We start from the raw sequence: 19,106 nt of genomic DNA, 5'->3' as shown, positions 1-19,106 counted from the left end.
GTAAGAGTAAGGTGTCTGCAGTGCAGCTGAGTCAGTGTTCAGACAGTTAAACTGGAATGTGTTGGTGCACCAGGCTCTGCTACCTGTAGAACACGTGTTGGTGAGTGGGGTATGCAGTTAAGTATGGTGTAGGTTCCTTATGAAAATGTGAATCAACAGTCAAATTGTAAGTTTCGAAGTCAATGTGAAAAATTAACATTGTCATAGTAGTAAAAAATCATACATATTTGCAGAGGGATAGAGGTGCTAGAAAGCCTGTTACCTCAATATGGAGGCCTCTGAGGCTCCTTGATGTGGAGGGGGCACTCAATGAATTCTGAGTAAAATAAACTTTGTATGTTGTAATTGTCTGAAATCACACAGAATGGGATGTGCTTACTTGAACTTTGAATCAACATTTGTGAAACTTTGAACCAGTGTGTTATAACATGGACAGCTGATCTCATGTGCTAAGAAAATTTAATGCTACGGAGCACAAAAATGGCTCTGTTTTGAAATTACTCATAAATGTAATTTTTTATTTTTCAGTTGATACAATATTAGAATGCTTTGCTCATGTCATATTCAAATTTGGACTGCAAAGTCATGGATTTTTGTAGGAAGACCTTATGTAATTAAATTTAGAAAGCTGTTGAATAGTTTGTAATTAATGATTACTTTGTGGATTATGAGCCGTGCTTAGCAACTACCATTTTCACTCTGTTATTTGTTGAATCTAGGTTGCATAGTTTAGTTTCCTTAGTTTGCAATCACTTTGCTGTGGTGTCTTCTGTGATCATCCAATTTTCTTTCTAGAGATGGTGTCTTAAACGGGGAAAGTGGAGGCAGAGCCATTTCTGGTGAATTCAAGCAGAGTGAAACTTTGCTGTGTAGCAGTGCTGGGCACATTTCTACAACTTCAGCAGGTACCTGCCATTATCAGGGGCTCTACCTCAGTGCGCTCATTTCTCATGTTGCTCTCTCAGCATCGTTTCCAAAAAATGTGGCACTACTGGAAGCTGCCTCTCAGACACTTATGAAGGGATATTAATTACTGTGGTGCCTTCTAATTTCAAAACTGGAATACTATAGTTTTCTTCTAATGGATTTCCAGACTCTACCAGGTGTGTAGATTAAAGAGAATTAAAAAAAAACTTACCAAGAAATCTTTCATGGGCACCAAATTTTGCACTCACATTAAGCCTATTCTTAAATACTCCGCTGACTCCCTCCTGATACAGTTCCTTTTTTTTTTTTTTTTTCCCCAAGAACATGATTGATCTCATTAAAAGGCATTAATGTGTTTTTAATATCATCATCAAATTGATTCTGTTGATATTATTAATATCTTTGTAACACAATACAGAGAAAAAAACCCTGTAATTTGGCCTTTTCAAATTTTCAGTGCAGCTAAACTGACATGCTGAATTATACCAACCCTCATGCTGTCAAGAGATGCCCTGGAAAAGCTCTTAGCCCTGATTATCCATTGGAACAATGGCTGTGTCTCTTACTTTAGACAGCTGCAAGCGGGGTGACTCTGAAGAAGCAGGACATTTTGTGCTGCATTCTCTTCTCAGGAACATGAACTCTTCTCTGCTTGCTTAAAGCCCTGCTGTTTACAAGCCTGAGATCTTCTTGTAAACATGCTCTTCTGCACTGTGAAGGCTTCAGCCTGCAGCACTGTCCTATTCACAGGCACCAGTCCCAAATCCCTGCCTCTTTCAGCACTCGGTGCCCTGCTGTTCGCTCCTCTGAAATTCTTTCATGTCAAAGCTGTGGTGTCTGACTGAAGCCGTGTTCTGCTGCCCTCTTGCAGAGAATGCTTCATGAGAGCATATAGTTTTTCCTGGGTAACATTTTCTTTTCTCAGAAATTCAGAGTATAAATATTCCCTTAGACCACTCTTCCTAAATCAATGATGTCTTGTCGATGGGAGTTAAGTTTTCATAAAAATACCACTGTCAGGCAAGATTTTGTGCAGCAGCTACTAACTAGATGGGGGGGAAATTGAAATTGCGAATATTTTTTTATCTACAGATCCCTGATGACTAAATTGCACACCTGTAACTGAGGGCACTTCTTGTAACAGTGCTTTTAACTGGGAAAGTTACTGAATATAGGGAAAAAACAAATCCCCAAACCCTATAATCATAGGAGAAACTGAGCATAGATTTGGAAAAGGGGATATGTAAAATGCCTAATAAAAAAAAAAAAATCCAGTGTTGAAGTTTCAAAACTCAGATGAACATTGTGGAGATAAATCATTCCCAGAGGCAAATGCTGCAAGAAAATTATTCTTGTCATTTTCTATTCACTTCCACTACCTTGATTTGAAAATCGACTCTTCTAAAATAGATACATTTCAAGCTGTATCTGCAGTGTGCTGCTATGTGTAGTGTATTGCACTAGGACAGGCTGGGCTCCACTCTCTTCTGGGTGGAAGATGTGCCATTCCTGGCACTGTTTTAAATTGCTCTGTCCACCTAATGGAAGTGATTGAGAGTAGATGTTGTTCCTGTCTCTTAGTGACCCACTCATTGTCTTCTGTTGTGATTCTTTAATTTCTAGAATGTATTTTGGGCATTGCTGTTACACCGCCATCTGGTAGCTCTTGAATTTATGGAATCTGCCAGGGGGACATGTGCTGACATTCAAAAAGAGAGTAAAAGACTGTTAACCAAAATATTCTCTCCTTTGTTTAATAGTTGATAGCTGGCTTGTACTTGTCACACCAGAAAGTTGTCCTTTAGAAATAAAAAATCAAATTAAAAAGATGTCCTGAAACCTTCTGTAATTTATCAAGCTGTGTTCCAGCTGCTGGTTGACCCGCTTTCATATGGATGTTCTTACCACTAAACACAAAGTAGTCTTCATGTTAGTAAAACATCTGTGCTACAAATTGGTGGTGCAAACCCCTGAAATGTGCATAAGCAAAGCTACATGTATTACCTACTTGCCTTTCTGGGAAGGTTTTAAAGACATCCCATTAGAGTTTCCATCAGGTGGAGCTCTGCAGTTGGTGCTTCCAGCCCCTGCCAGGTTGCAGTGTCTCCCCACATGCAGCTGCCACAGCAGGTCTGCTCTCCTTCCCTTTTGACAGTAGCCCCGAGTCCACCACAAAAGATTTACTTTTAGTATTTGATTAGCAAACTGTGAGTTTTGTTTAACCATGCAGAAGGCACTAAAGGAAACTATTTTGCCTAATTGGACATATGCATTATTTAATTTTCTGCTTCTCGTTAGTAGTGTAGTGAGCAAAACCATATAGAAAGCCTCTAAAGCCAAACCCTGCACTGACACCAAAATTAATTTGCCCGAGTTCTCTGGAACTAATGGAAACATGAGGAGAGCCTTTCCCCCAGCAATCTTTTCTTTTGCTATGTCTTATAGATACTACAAAACAGTTATGAAATGTTTCAGTAATAAATTATTTTCCAGATGCAATTTGGTTACTTGTGCTTTCATATGATTCCTAGAACAAAAATTCTAAACTTTTATGGGTTAAATAAAGCTGACTTAAGGCTACCAGTACTAAGGCTAACAGAAAATGCATGTCAAACTTTTATTAGATAGAGGTATTATTCAGAAATGTTTTGTGGTAACCTGCATGCATATGTGTACTGCAGAAGTTACAGTGATTCTAATGCTACTGAGGATTTAATACCAACTCTAAATCATTGGGCTTAATAATATGATCTTATTGTTAATTCTTTCCTTAGTGGTTCCAGCAGAAAGACACTTGGCTAAAATGAGCTGTGGTCTAAAGGGCATTTGGGAGGCAGCAGGACAATGGCACATGCAGAGCCATTTCCCTTTCAGAAAGGATGTAACTCCTCTGGGTAAGCAAGAGTTTGCCTATGATGTGACCATGCTGATTTGTGGTTGAGTGCTGAAGAAAATCACAGCTTTCTGCTGCAAATAGCAATCAACAGATCCCTGCTGGGCACATGGCAGAGGTGCATTTTGCCACCCCGTGCTTGCAGCACAGTGCAGTCACTGAAGCTGCGCTTACAGCATCAGTGGGAACGCAGTGATTTGAATGACCTGGTGCAATAGACTCTGGCTCTGAGGAGGAGTGTCCAGAGGCAGAAATGCTGCACCCTTGAGCTGCTGCACCCACTGGCTGTAGGGAAACAAGGTGGGGAATTACCCTTCTCCATGATTTCCTGCAGTACAGTGAGGCTCAGCGTGGCACATCCAGGTTGGGATGGGATATCACTGGTACAGAGTTGCATGGAGTGCACACCACTGGGCGCTGAGTTAACCTGTCTGCTGAAGATGCTGCTGTCATTTCAAGATGTTGTTGAGGGCATAGAAAATATTAGTGAAGAAGTGCTAAAAGTAGACATCATGTAAGTGAATTGTAATGCATTGAAGGAAAAATGTGATAAACTACTCATAGCCTGTGACACTTCAATATTTGGAGAAAATGATAAGCTTCTGATAAAATAATAGCAAAAAAAGAAGAAAACAAAAGTCTAATCTGATTCCATCTCTCTAGTTCACAGGAGTGTAAATGCTGGTACAGGAGCAAGAAGCAGAGGGTGAAGGAGGATTGAGGTGGGAAGGATTGTGATTATACCAAGAAAAGGGGATATGATCAAGTAACACAAGATTGAAGAAGAAAGAGAACTTTATATAAACTTAAAGGGAAAGAATTTGGTATGCTGCAAAACAAGAGAAGAATAAAAAATTGGTGGTCTATAGTATTCCTCCTGGAAATAAATAAATATAGAGTATAAATGGGGGAAAAAAAATAAAAAAAGAAGGCATTAATCTTTCCAGTGTGGCTACAGGAAAACTTTTGCTAAGGGATGAGCTGACAGAATAATAATGAAGAGTGTTGCTATAAATTATTGTAAAACAAAGAGAATTGTTTTTAAGGGGAATTTCACTAACATGAGATTATAAGGCAGTTTAGAGCAGAATTCATTTTTGAATCATCTTTGCAGGTTAATGTGAGCGTGTTGAAGGCAAAACAGGCAATAATGGTGTAGTGGTTAGATGTGAACCACCACCAATATCCAAGTTAAAAGCTAGCAGAAATACTAGGGTAAGTAGAGGACCATTAACTTTCATCTCACTCATTTTCAGTCTTTGAAAGGAAGGTGAAAAGGCAGGAGGAGAAAGCAGTACTGCAGAAAACAGCAGAAAAATAACTTGATGAAAATTATACCAGATCTGTAGAACTGGAAAGACCTAAAGAGACTATTCCTAATCAGTATCACCTCTGACATAAAACAATGGAAAAGACAGAGAAATTATTAATCATCTGAGATGGAGACAAAAGTGAGGGAAAATAGAGAAAATGTTTAGCATAAATATTAAGCCAAGTTCTCAATGGTATGGTTTGCCCATGAAATTGTGTTTGTGCTCTCTGATGTGCCATGTTTTGGTAGAAGGCAAAATTCACTTTGATTGCATTTTGAGAAAAGATTGTATCATAGCAATACACTGGGGTTCTCCATCATCCTGTGCTCAAACTCTGCTCAAAGCCAGAATATGCAGGATAATGTTTCTCCTTACAGGGTAGGGCCTAAAGCTTTCCAGCAAAGAGCAGGATAATTTCTGGGAGATGCAGTTGAATATGCCATACTAAATACAGCTGTAGTTTGATACAAAGTTTGGGGATGCTCCTCCTGCTGTTATAGGCTTTGTGAAGTGTGATGTACCTGGTGGAAGCTGCAAGACTTCTACTGAAATACATTGGAAAGCCACAGTGCTGTGTTAGACAAAAAGGTTAGAAAATAGGCTTAAAAATAGACAAAATAGAAAAAGAAAAATATACTTTCAGTGTCTTCAATTGAAACCTTTCCTGTGTTCAGACCATTCAATCAATTTAATCCATATAATGAATCAGTGCACATAGTACACAGAATGAAAGAGGTATCTAAGAGTAAAAAAATAATTCTGTTAGCTAATACCAGCAGATATTAACCTGCATCACATGACTTTCTGTAGGCTGATGTAAAGCCGTGTGTTTAGGATCAAGGAACAATGACCTGTCCTGGAGGAATTGGTCCTTTTCCCACAATAAAACCAGTGAAGAAGTAGGGAAAATATTGGGGACTGTTAGTAGCGTTATTTTGTGTTCCTCTCTTATTTATTGCATATTGGGGATGGAAATTCCCATGCCACATTTTTGTCGTGGTTGTGTGAAAGGAAGCAGGCAGGAGGCTTTCACTCCATGGAGTGTCAGTCTCTGCAGTGCCTTTGTAGGAGCTCTGCTTTATGTTGCAGTGTAGGAACTTGCCAGGAGAGGGGGAAAAATGGGGAAAAAGGAAGTTTGGATAATAAAACAGGCTTGTCCCTTGAGTGGGAAGCATGGGTGATGTATCAGTGCCTGTACCAGGCTTTGGCTGCAGTGCTGTACATCCTCAGTTGCCTATTAAAGATTAAGAAAATACTCCAAAAGCCTAAACTGCCAGTCTGCATTTATTTCTGTGAGCATGGGCTTGTGCCATGGGTTCAGATTATGCTCTTGTTTACACAACCACAGGCTTCTTGGAGCATCTGCCTTTTGCTCACACCATGATTAAATTGTACAGGGCAAACATGTGTTTCTCAAATCTCCCTGCAGCCCTTCGGATATGACTGTTTTAAGTTTGACAAGAGGAGGAGAGGGTACACATGAAAGTGTGCAGTTCTGAGTTTGTTCTTTTTGGTGCTTTCATATTGCAAAGATCAATAATTTACCTCCTGTCAAGTGAAATCAAGAGATTAGTTGCATTAATTTTTGAATGCTTTATTAGTGTCTGTAAATTGATCTTACCTTGCTGAAGTCATGTTTGTAGTCTTGCTGTACTGTGGTGGCAGGGGAACTAAACTGAGCTGTGCTGGCTGAATGTACAGCTTAAAAAGCACTATATGTGAATAAACATAGCTGTTATAACAGGAGGCAGGGAATCGTCAACAAACTGGTGGTTTGATGGGCTTGGGCACTGTTTTGGTTTCAGATTTTTCCTCCAAGGTAATGTTTCATTATTGTTTGTTGTTTTCTTCTCAAGTACATCCTCTGCTCTTGGTTTAGCTCATCATGTATACGTACAGCACAGAGCTTCAGGCTGATTTCCAGTGCTCTCAAAATGGCCAGTCAGCCCTTACTTACCCAGCCTTCTGTGATTGCCAGTGTTTCATGCATATGACAGGGGTGCAGAAATTCTGTGCTAATATTCTGGGTGGGAGGGAGGAGGGGGAGGATGGCATGTTTTCAGCTGAACTCAAAGCAAGTGGTGCTGCTCGTCCTGAGCAGTGCAGTGGTGCCCGAGTGGGTGAGGTGCTGTGTGTCTCTGACCCTGCAGGCACTCACTGGGGTCTCAGCCAACTTCTGCTCCTGCCTTGCTGCCCACCATGGCCTCAAGTGCCTGTGACTCCTCCCAGCTGGCCACACGGTTCTCTGTTCTGTGCCTGAATGGTTTGGCTCATCCGGTGGGCTGCTGGTGCTGAGGAGCACCTGCTGTAGGAGGGGAGTGATGCCTGCCCAGCAGTGTCTTTGGGTGGAGCAGAGGTTCTTCACACAGGCATTTTTGCTCCCTTATCCCTCAGCAAATACTATCCCTGGTAGATATTATACTGCCACCTAGAACACTGTTTACTTGCAGCATTCTGATACATGCTGGTGGTAATCACACCCAGCAGGCAGCATCTCCCTCTGAGCTGAGGCACCAAATGCCTGATGCAGCACTGCTCCCCTCAACAGCTCAGGAGCTGCCCTTGGCCCATGGTGCTTCTCTCTGTGCTGCTGTAACACATGTAATCTCTGATCACATCTCTCATTTGTGCATTGATTTTAAACTAATGATGTGTTTCTGTGTGCATACCTGGGAAAAAAAAAAGGAAATGCTAGAACTCCTCCTTCATTTTGGACTGTATAGCTCAGAGCTGCTGTGGAGGTACTGCATATAGCACTGCTGCTGTGCCTGGGTTTTTATGAAGTCCTTGGAAAGATTTAATTAAAGCTGTTTTCTAGATTTCATCTTCTGCAGGAAAGGTCTTTTAAAGATTCTACCCATGGGGTATTGTTTATCCAATTTAAGGTATTGAAATGCAGAATATTATTCTGGTGTATTTATTCTGTGGAAATCTAGACTTAATTTTTTTTTTTTTTGCTAAACAGCTTGCTGTTATGTGGAGGAGATGCAGTCCATGTTCTGCAGCTGCTATGAGAGGTGAGATTGAAATGAGTTTGATTCTCTGCTGCATTTTATCTGAAGCCTGCAGGTAACTTGGCCTCATTGTGTCTGAACACCATAAGTATTTATTGTTTTTCTATTAAAACATTTCCATAGATATTACTGTCATTTATATTGTTCTGTATTTATTTAAAATATGTTTTCCTCCTTGAGATTTTCTCCAGTTCTGGTCATAGTGCTTCTGCTGTTTGTCCACACAAGCTATTCACTCAGTCTCTGGTACTTGCTGGCAGAGCTTGTTTTAGAATTGAATATTGTGATGTTTCTAGGTGTTCCCACAAGGGCACCATGGAGGCATACCTCTTGCACTGCCATTGCACCAGCACTCAGATTCCCCAAGTTTCTCAGTGTGCAGATCACAGCTGAAAATTCAATGTGAAGTTACCTGTGCTGGTGCTGTAATGAAAACTCTCCCGTGCTGGAAATCCCATTTTCAGACTCAGTTGCCCGCAGCTCTTTCCCCCACACATTATCCTGGTTTTGCAGCCTCCTCTGCTTCAGAGAATTTCTCACCACATACTCAACTGATGTTTCTTACTCAAAATTGAGCCACAGTAAATATCTGACATGATTTATTCTGTTCACTCACAAAATATGACTGGCCCTTTTCCTCAGATCCCAATCGATGCCTTCTCCTTTTAATTTCCTTTACTTTCTACCTTACACTTATTTATTTCTGCAGCCATATTCCCAGGTCATTCCCTAGCCCTATTCAAAGGAGTCTGCACCTCTCCTGTGCAGAATGTCTCCAAAGTCAGAAGCTCTTTCTTTGGGTAAAATGCAGCCCTTATGTCTTTGCAGACCTTCTCCCATGCCAGAAGCACTCCTCTCTCAGACACTTGTCCTGGTCTAGCCTGCTCCCATCTCCATGAGACTCTTCTTATTCTTGCCTAGCCCCAGCCCTTGGTGGAGTCTGTCAGCCCTGAATCTACTTCCAGCCTTCCAGGCAGGTGAACAGGTCCCAGGGGATGCAGCAGGGCCATGACCAGCTCTTCCCACCCTGCAGGGAAGTGGCCAGAGAAACTCCTGGTATGTATCTAATTTTAAACTTGTAAGCTTTTGATTTACATGCACAAAACCATTCCAGCTCCTGCCCTTATGATATAATTTCCCCCTGTTTGTTATCCTTTTCCTGTATGGTGCCAGTTCTGTATTGTTATTCATTTTATGTATCCTTTATCATATTTGTCAGTAAGTCTCCAGCAGACACAAAGCAGCAGGCTCTGTTTGCAGCAGTACAGCTACCAGAGCTTGGCAAAATAGCAGTGCAAAATCATTTGCATTAGAGCTAATAAAGACAGCTGGAATGGGCCCCAAAATATGTTCAATAAACCAATAAGAGTGACTGCTGTTTATACTCCTATTTTAGTAAAACTAACTGGTTTTCATTCAATGTTTATAGTACTGTAATTGTGTAGTGTAGTATTTTCCTGCAATTTAAAACTAATATAATGGTCAATGCCTGCCTTTAAATGCCGACAGTTTGCTAACAATTTCTGGTCTCATGCCTTGTGCATTTTATTTCCTCCATATGAAGGGAGGGTGAATGTCTCTCCGCATACTTTGCTGTAACTCCTGGTAAATGCTGTTTCTTTTATTGTGGCCATTATAACCATCACTTTGGGGAATAAAAGCACATTGTGGTTTTTTAACCTCAATTCCTATATTCAAAATTTTCCAGAAATCTTCTGGAGAAGTAGAGAGATCATAATTTAGGAAAAAAAATATGTGAATTAACGAGTTAATAGAATTCTTTGAAATTTTAGATGCTAACATACTGATGTGGCTTCCCTCTGCATTCCCCCATAGCAAGTTTAGCTTATCTATCCCATGGAAATGATTTATTTAAAATAGAAGTGTCAGACCTTGAGACAATATTATCCTACCAAATCTAAATGTCTTGGAAATACGTGCTTATTCTGAAACATGCACATATTGGCTTCCATAAAAGAACATGCCTATTTTTGAGCTTGCTTGATGCATGCCAGCAATTTTTTATAAAGAGGATAACTGATAGACATTCTTAATAATAATGACAAATAAATAACATGCCTTTCTCACAATGCTTGACAATGCAAAGATGCTGTGCAGGATTATATAGAAAAAAGTAACAGGCAGAATTTTCCTTTACCCTCTACCATACATGAAACAATAAATCAGTCCATACTAAATTCATTTAGCCATATTTTACATCTTCTAGAACTGGAATTGTGTAACCTACAAAACAATTTATATTTTATCTGTACCATCTAATTAATTAAATGGCCCCAGAGTACCAGACTCACAAATCTCGTTAATAGCTGAATACGGAAATAAAGACTGTTCAGCCCTACTAGAATAATATTTGCATATCTCCACCTGCGATGGGTAATAAGTACCTGCCACAAATCAGAATTATGAATTTTGCACGCCTAACAAAACCGCAGGGGAAATTATACCTCAGACATTCCATAATAATTGCAGCTAAGCTGTTTAGTGCCATCCACTTATTCTGCCTGAAATGTTTAAAGCAGCAACAGTTGTAAATGAATTCAGGCACACATTCAAGAGAAAATGTTTTAAAAAGTTTTTCTGTCTTGCCATATGTAATTATCTTTATAGAAATGTTCATCTACAAGTTATAACATGCTCACATTTAAAATTGCAAATTAAAAAGTAAGCTCCTCCAATTAAAGTACATTTTATAAGACCATCCTTGTAAGTTTACTATGATTATACAGGAAACAATTTGGACCATGTTTATCCCATTGATCTCCTAGAACTGGTGATCTGTTCTATAAACAACTGCAGCAAGGGGTTTGATTTTTCAGTACTTCTTTCCCCAATAACAAGTGATTCCTGAGGGAGAGTTAACTGTTAAGGCTTGGACAGAAATCTACTGTAGTGTAGATAGTCTTTCATAGGCTGGGGAATTGGGACATTAAAGTAGGCAACATGAGTTTCCTCTGGTTTGTTTATTTTTGTGACAGGAGTGGAAACTTTGTATGTTGTGTAGCTGGAGGAAGAGTGAGATGCTGGGAGGGTCTCATCTTCTGGTTGGGAGTGTAAAGGAATAATAATGCCTGAGTTTACACTTTATATAATGACAGGTCTTCGAGAGACCCCAAGAGCTCTTTTTAAGCACAGGTCCTGCTCAGTCAGCTGCACTAGGACGGCTCTAGGAACTGGATCATGAACTGCTTGCTTCACGAGCACGGGTTGGTCTGTGAATGTGGTATGAACCCACACACTGGGTGTGTATCTGCTGCTTGAGCATTGTGTTCCCACTTTATCCACCCGTGCTAAGAGCTGTGTTTTGAGGCTAGAGCAGCACACAGTGCATGTTCCTCCTCTGTCTCTGGATGATGACATGGAAACATGGGACAGCCCTTGTCCCTGTGGCATCCCTGGTCCCAGCCTGCCACTCTGCAGGGGCTGGCAGAGGACACATATTGGTTATTACAAACATGAAGCATTAGGCAGCAAACTGGCAGTGACAGCCCTGCTGCCTCTCATGGTACGTATGCATGAATTGTTATAGACTTGAGAGAATGCAACAGACCAACAAAAATAACTCCTCCTTCACTCTGGCTTCCCTTGAACACTTGGTGTTTTATGAAGAGCTAGACTTTCCCTTCCTGGAGCAGAGGTGTGCAGAGCCAAAACTGCAATGTCAACTGTATTTGTGATCACTGAAATCATCTTATAATTTTAAAGCTAGTCTTCTGGATTTGGAGTGTTTTCTCTTAGTAATGCACAACACAGGCAAGTCTGCATATGTACATTTAAGCTGCAGGTGAGGGTACACTGGGGGAAAGTGTGGCATAGGGGAACCCCATTTCCATCAGATAAGAAGGGCAGAGACAGCCCAGAAGAAAGTATTTGATGGAAGGTGCAGATCAGGGTATCCGTGGGGAAACCATATCCTGGAAGGGGGCTGGCAGTTTGGGCAAGCATTCAAATGCATATGCTTGTAGACAAGGAAACTCACCTCAGGGCTGAGCTTATGTTACTTTCAATCCAGTCACTGTGGCCTTACAACATGCAAATATAACCTCACCATAATTCCTGCTGTCCCTCTAGAAGGAGAGCAGGAGAAGCCAGAAGAGGACTGCTCCTGGAGAGGCAGTGGTGCCCTCTGCCAAGTCCTGTGAGTGACATGGAGCCCCCAGGGAACAGGCCATGGAGTACTGCAGCTCCTGTGCCTGTAAACTTCCACATGGGCTGGAAGGGGAGCAGTCATTTTGCCAGTGTTTTAGTAAAGGATTAAAAAATAATTAGGATTTTTATATGTTCAAAAGGAAAGGGCACAGTGCAGCAAGTCACAAGAAGGTGAAGTCAGGTTGATTGGCTCTGCCTAGAATGACAGCAGTGAGTGTGAAGGTTTACTAAAATAGCTGATAGCCTATTACCATGATGAAGTACAGCTTAACACTTCTCTTTATATTTTAAAGGACTAACAGATGAAGTCCCTATGGTTTTTTTTTCCTATTACATAAAATGGCTATAGAAGCTGAACTAAAATCCCTCACTAACTTATACATTAGCCCAGGGCAATAAAGATGGTTTTATCGGAGGCAGATTTCATGAAAAGTTGTTCAGTTTTATCTCTGAGTACTGTACTATGCTGAAGGCATTTAAGTGTCCTGTTGGGATACTCTGTCCTGGAAAGCAGTTACTCTCAAAAGGACAGCAAGGTCATTGGAAAAGCTGTATTTTCTGCTGGAGGATCCTGCCCTTTCCTCTCTGTTCAGCTGCCACTTTTTTGTCTTGACTGTGAACAGAATCCAAGCCACACTGTCAGCTGCAATCCCTGCTTGCACTGTGATGGATGCAGATCCAGCACCAGACAAACACAGTTGAAAGGGAGGCCGTGGTCCTCTGGCCTGCTTCCTCCAGCTTTGCCAAGTCCTCCTTCTTCTCTTCCTTCCAGCTGTAAAGGATCCTGTGTCTCTGCAGCAAGGTTTCATGTTTTCTCTTAATTTCATACCTGCTACCTGGGCTGTTTCCCAAACCAGCAGACTGGTTCCCTGCCATAGGTTTCTCCTTTTCCTGTCTTTTGTAGAAGCAGTTAAAACTTGTAACTCAACTCCCATCTTCTTAGTTTGATTTTTACAGAACCCTTTTCTCTAATCTTGGCAAATGCAGCAGTATTTCAACCATCCCTTCCCCAACAGCTCTTGCTGTCTAGGCTGCCTCCCTCTGCCCATCTCTCCTGGTTAATTCCTTTGATTTCAAGATAACATAACCCACTTGTCATCTTTCACTCATCACTTGGTATCTGACTACATCTGTCTCTTGGCTCTCACTGTCATTACAGGATGGTTACACTTTCTATCAAGACCTTCATGCCTTTTTACTCTAATTCCTGAACTTTCTCTCCCTTCAGCTGGCAGTGGCACCTCATAATTATTCATAAACCTGGCTTCTAGCTGTGATTCTGTGCTGCACATTTGTTTCTGTGGATTCTGTGTTTGGTCTGCTGGCAGTTCAGGGATCCTCTCTCTCCGGTGTTCCCTGCTCCCCCACAGATGCTCCATCCTTCTTTTAGATATAGTTTTCCAGTTCCATTCTTATAGAAGCTCAATACATGCAAAAGGTGTGAGGGTATCCCCTCTCTAGAGGTAAAGACTTTATAGTCTTCACTAGTAGCTAATGGCATCAGAAAGTGCTAATTTACTGGTATGTACATGCTGCAGTGTATGGTCTTAGCAGCAGTGCTGCTTAGGCTTAGTCCCCTTCCAGTTGTATTCATATCAGCTGGCCCCTGTCTGGAAGGCAGATGAGGAGCTGGTGTTAGTGGTTTTTTTCCATAAACTATTATGCAGAGAATAATCTCTGATTGATGAGGTCGTGCCCCACTACCTTACAAAGAAACACGTGTCTTTAAACATAAGGCTACACTTGGCAATCGGTCAGCAGCTTCTCATTGATTATGATTGGCAGGGATTTTTATTATGCTCATTTTTGGTTTTGTTTCCTTCATTTATCTAAATCTAGGAAATATTTCTATTTAATCTTTCCATCTATAAAAAGTACAGATTTCATCTTATAAGATGCTTTAAGTATGTATAATAAAAAGATGGTTTTCCCTTTACCTTGCACATTCCATTCATATTGTAATTTTTTGTTCAAGCTTAAGCAGTCCATGTTTCATTAAAAAACCCCACACTATTCATATTTCTTTCATCTCTTATAAGATGGTGAAAGCAATGTTGCTTTGATGAAATTTGGCAGGTAAGAGGATCTAGTTGAATCATCTCAAACCCCTGGAGTTTTGGGCCTCCAGCTATTATAGTAGAGCAGCTATGAGTATTCAGAAATTGGTCCTTTGTTTGCACTGCATTTCCAAGCCATCTGTAGCACACAAAAGCCACAGTTCTCTTTATAGTTAAGAATGAATATTTAAAAGTTCAGTTTCAGATTTTATTTGTAGCACTTCACATCTTTCTATCCCATCTGTCTTGTCTCTCAGAGCAGTTACATTCAGCTGTACTGGGCAATGTCAGACTTGGTCCTAGAACCACAGGTGAACACTGGTTCCTTTCCACTTGGCATCAGAGTGTGTAGTGTGTGATCAGGATCTGCACTGAGCACATCTGTGTTTATTTATTCCCATGCACTAAGTTTTTATTTGATTATTAACAAGTAGCTGCAAATATCAGGTTGCCCATTCTGAAACTTTCCTCCATGTTCCTGTAGAGCAGCAGAAAAACCTGCAGGAGAGCTGCTGGCCCTGGATGGTGCAGGCTGGCACCGTGCTGTGGCTGGCAGCACTCACCCCACAACAGGGGAAGCTGTCCTTGGTCCTGTATGCTGAGCCTTCACCTCCACAGTGTGGCTGGGAAGTGACAGGAGCCCTAGGGAAAAGGGAAGGCATGAGGATCCATCACAGGGAGAGGGGCTCGTGTCATCTGGTGTGGAGGAGGCTGTAGGGAAAGGGGTTGCAACTGCTCACTTCAGATGGTGTCAGCAAAAGCTTTTGTATGCATTCATATATATGTATATGTATTTTCCATGGAAAATTTAGCAAGAAGCAACAGAGCTTCTCTAAACTGCAGGAAAATAACTCATCATAATAATTTACCCTGTTAGGACATTGTCATCTAGTTGTATCAAGTTCAGTATTTTGTATCTAAACCTTAGCTGCATCTGACAACAATATGCAATATTTTTCTTTTCTGTGATTAACTAGATATCTGAAATCACCTCTTTTGAGTCAGAAAAGAGAAGCAACATATCTTTCAGAAAAAAAAAAAAAAAACAAAACAAACCTAGAATAATTTACCTCCTGTTAAGTCTTTATTCAGTTTTATTAAATTGATTATCCCTTGTTTTTATTTTGTGCCCTGTCCTGGGCATGGATGGGACACCCTGGTGGAATGTTTGTTAGACTCTTGAGGTGTAAATTAATCATTGTCCTTAATGGAGCTCTCAGTTTCATATTTTTTAAATAAAGAAGTATATACATTTATACATGAATATATATATGTATATCTGTATATGTATATATGTGTGTATCACCATCCCTTTCTAGAAAAAATGAGTGAAATATGAATATTCACACATTTGACTATGAAAAACTTTTCTATCTCAACAAGACCTTAAGCATAGCAATCATGTTGCAATTCACCAAGAAAAATCTGGCCACTTCATGTGGAATAAAATTAAAGTAAATGAATGAAAACTACAGTACCCTGAACTGAAGTCCTGAGATTAACTAAAATACAGGAGCTTGTAAAGCCAGCAGTTGAAGCCAGCTCTTCAGTGTGTATTATATATTGCCATCTCATTAGATAAACTTAAAAGGGACAGAAATATTCAGATTATTATGCTGTCATTGTTTAATAAAATTGAAAAGAATTGTTTTAAAACAAGCAATTCTGAAATATTTGGTAGTAATTCAGAGTAGATTCTTATTTAGATAGATCTTTAAAGAAAGCTGTATGCAAGTCTGGCAGGCATGTGTTTTTATTGTTTTTCACTCTGGTCTTCCATGAGGCTGGACACTTGCTTTTCCAAAGATGAGCACCTTACATAATAGTTTAACTAAATTTCTCACTGTTCTGTGAAGGGTTTTATAATTTCCAAGAAAAAACAGAGCAATGAAGAAAGTATTTTTTTTTCCTGAATTGAATAAATCATGGGGAATAAACTGTTGTTTCTGGTAGCAGTGCCTTCAGCATGGAGGTCTGAGTCACAGGAGAGCCTCATGGCTGCATTCCCATGAAGATAAGGGATGCATTTCCAGAGGTGAGCCTTTTCCTAATCAAAGGCAGCCTTACCTTCTGGCTTTGCATTTTTTTGTAAGTTCCAATTTTTCTTCTGCCTAGGCATTAAAGTAACAAACTTCTCTTTTTCACAGATCTCTGTCATCTCCTGCTAGTGCTCCCTGGAGAATAGATGGTGAAAAAGTGAACTGTTTTCTGGTTGCATATCACATCCAATTCTTGAGTCCATGCACTGCCCACACAACCATTGCTGTTGCTTCAAAACAAACAGCCCTAAGTAAGTATGAGAATTTCACTTCAAATGTTGTTTTGGTTATTTATTATTTGGGGAATTTTTATCTGTAATCACTTTATGAGAGACTGATGCATTCTTAGAACTTCTTAGGGCTGGGAAAGGACTGTGCCAGAGGTAGGAAAGGCACAATAAAGGCATTTATTGTACATTGTACAATAAATATAATAATTTAAATTGTACAATAAATAAATATATCTATTGTACAAGAGCTCCACCTTACTCTATTTTAGAATGGAAATGGGGAATAAGCTTTAATCTTCAGATTGCAAAATCTAAACTATAAAGAATTTAAAGAAAAGGTGAAAAAGGAAGAATAGTTTAGCTGTTAGTTTCTTTTGCTTTGGGAAATGAGTAGAGCAAAAGAAAGAATTTATAGAGGATGAGAATGAAAGCTCTTCTGGCTGGATAGCCTGAATTAGTTTGTTAAAGACAGAGCTTGCAGAGTGTTGTTTATTAACAAGAGCTGGCCACTTTTAGCTAGACATCAGGTTTTTTGCAAAACTCTTCAAGCAAGGGAAGTAGTCAAAAGAAAGAAAAAGTGTCACTATTTTCCTTGTAATAAAATCTCCAAGTAGAAAAAATAATGGAGCCTCAGACCATCTTGTGAAGGAAATACTTAAACCCAAACATAACAAAAAAAGTCTTTTTCTGGGGAGCTCTGTACCCTTTAGTCTCCAGCTGACCTACCTCACCCTACTGGAAAGGCCTGAGCTCCCCAGTGGGCAGTCAGGACTCTGGAAGCATCTGGCAGCCTTTGGTCTGACTAATACTTAAAAGTCTCTAGGGCTGCCTATAGTCTCAGGATTTTTTTTTTTTCATTTATTCTTTTATGAAGCCTTTGTTCCTTCCGCAGAGTTGTGTGGCTGATCTATTGTAAATCTTTGTTCTGTATGGTGTTTTAAATCCTTTTGCTTAGTGTGTGTAAAAAGCTGCAAATTTTCTCTGCCTTGCCTCTCTTTATCCTCAGCACTGAGGTTCCTTCCACAGCAGTAAGTCAGCAGGATGGAATGACTGCTCTCCCTATCTGCTGCCTGCCCATTTGTGCAGGTGTCCAGATCTGTTCAGCTTTTTCTGCTCTGTAGTGCACTTAAATATCAAGGTGGGTCAGGTTCTGGTCCAGGATTTCTTAAAATGGGAACCTGGACTTAGATACCAAAGTGGATTAAGAAATACTGAAGTTTGACTTCTCAAAAGAGCTTCTTCATAGTTTAACTTTCACAAGACATTATTTTTCAGGCATCTCAAGCATTGATTTAGGCACCTAGTTTTAGACACCCAGGTATCTGGATCTGGCCCTGATGCTGTGTGTAGTCTGTCTAAGCAGAAAGATGTTGGAATGGGGTTTATCTCCTCCAATCCTTTTCCTGCTCCCCTCTCCTGCCTTGCACACCAGGAATATGCAGGCAATAGTAGAGTTTGGCACAGAGTTCATGCTGTCTGATAGCATAATCCAGCTGCTTCAGTGTAAATCAGAGAAGATTTAAAAAATGTGCAGGTGCCAAGTGCTGTCAGAACAAGCAATTAAAATACAGGAACTATAAGATCCTAAGAGAACATCTAACCTGCATTTTTCAAGTAATTTTATCTGTTTTGTCCTCCTCTTCAAAAAAGCAGGACCTGTGCTCTGTGCCTGGCCTGAGAAGGCCAGCACATCTCCAAAGGTTTTCTGAAATGCTGTTGTATAATTTTTCTTTTTACATGAACTAGTGTAGCCTAAGGACCAGTGTCTTTAGGATAGCTAATATCTGAGATATTCAACAAAGTTTTTCATTGTCAAATATATTGCCTTTAATGTCGTTCAATATCAAGCTGTGTGACCAGTTAGGGTGAGAGGAGAAAGACAGTTGTCTTTAAATTCTAAACCCTAAGAGGAAGCTGCTTTTCCTGGGCAGTGATCAGCACACTGGTGCTTTGAGGATGAGGAGGGCTATGGAGAAGGAGGCAGAACATATTTCTGCCATGCCAGCAGCCTGGGCTTTCTCCCATAGAAGAGGGGGGTGTCCCTACCACAGCTGGAGGAATCTATTCCTGGAAAAGAGGATGGGCAGGATTGTGAGTCCTGCTGGGCCATGGCTACAGAATAGGGCTGAGCTCAAATGCTGTTTTTTCAGCACTTTGTAAGGCTGGCACATACTCAGTCTGAGTGTGCAATTGCACTTCCACACTTGGTGTGGTCTGTGCTAAAGGCTGAAAGAGGAAAAGCCAAAATAGTGAGAGCAAGGATAAAAGTCCTCACTCCAGAGTACTGGTGTATTTGGATTTTTACCTGCTGTAATTTGTGAATGGCCAGGTCAGGTCAGAAATGTCCTTTTGTGCAGCACGGCTGGAGCAGCAGCCTGAGTCCTACTCTGTCTGGTGCTGCCAGCCTACCTCTTATCCTTGTCCTCCATTAGGAAGTTCTGTAAGTCATCTCAAAATCAAGAGGAC

At 40.5% G+C, this 19,106-nt stretch overlaps 1 long non-coding RNA gene across 1 annotated transcript; it reads left to right on the top strand.

The window, feature by feature from the left end:
- The first annotated feature begins 3,564 nt into the window (after window positions 1-3,564).
- Window positions 3,565-16,641, top strand: LOC306805907. The gene is made up of 3 exons (XR_013775329.1): window positions 3,565-3,821; window positions 4,484-4,542; window positions 16,519-16,641. It is a non-coding gene; the product is annotated as an uncharacterized lncRNA (long non-coding RNA).
- The last annotated feature ends 2,465 nt before the right edge of the window (window positions 16,642-19,106 follow it).

The sequence above is a fragment of the Erithacus rubecula genome (assembly GCF_903797595.1).
Source record: "Erithacus rubecula genome assembly, chromosome: 10".
NCBI classification, from domain to species: Eukaryota; Metazoa; Chordata; class Aves; order Passeriformes; family Muscicapidae; genus Erithacus; species Erithacus rubecula.
The sequence above is the reverse complement of the archived record's forward strand: the minus strand, read 5'-3'. Positions and strand labels throughout refer to the sequence as shown.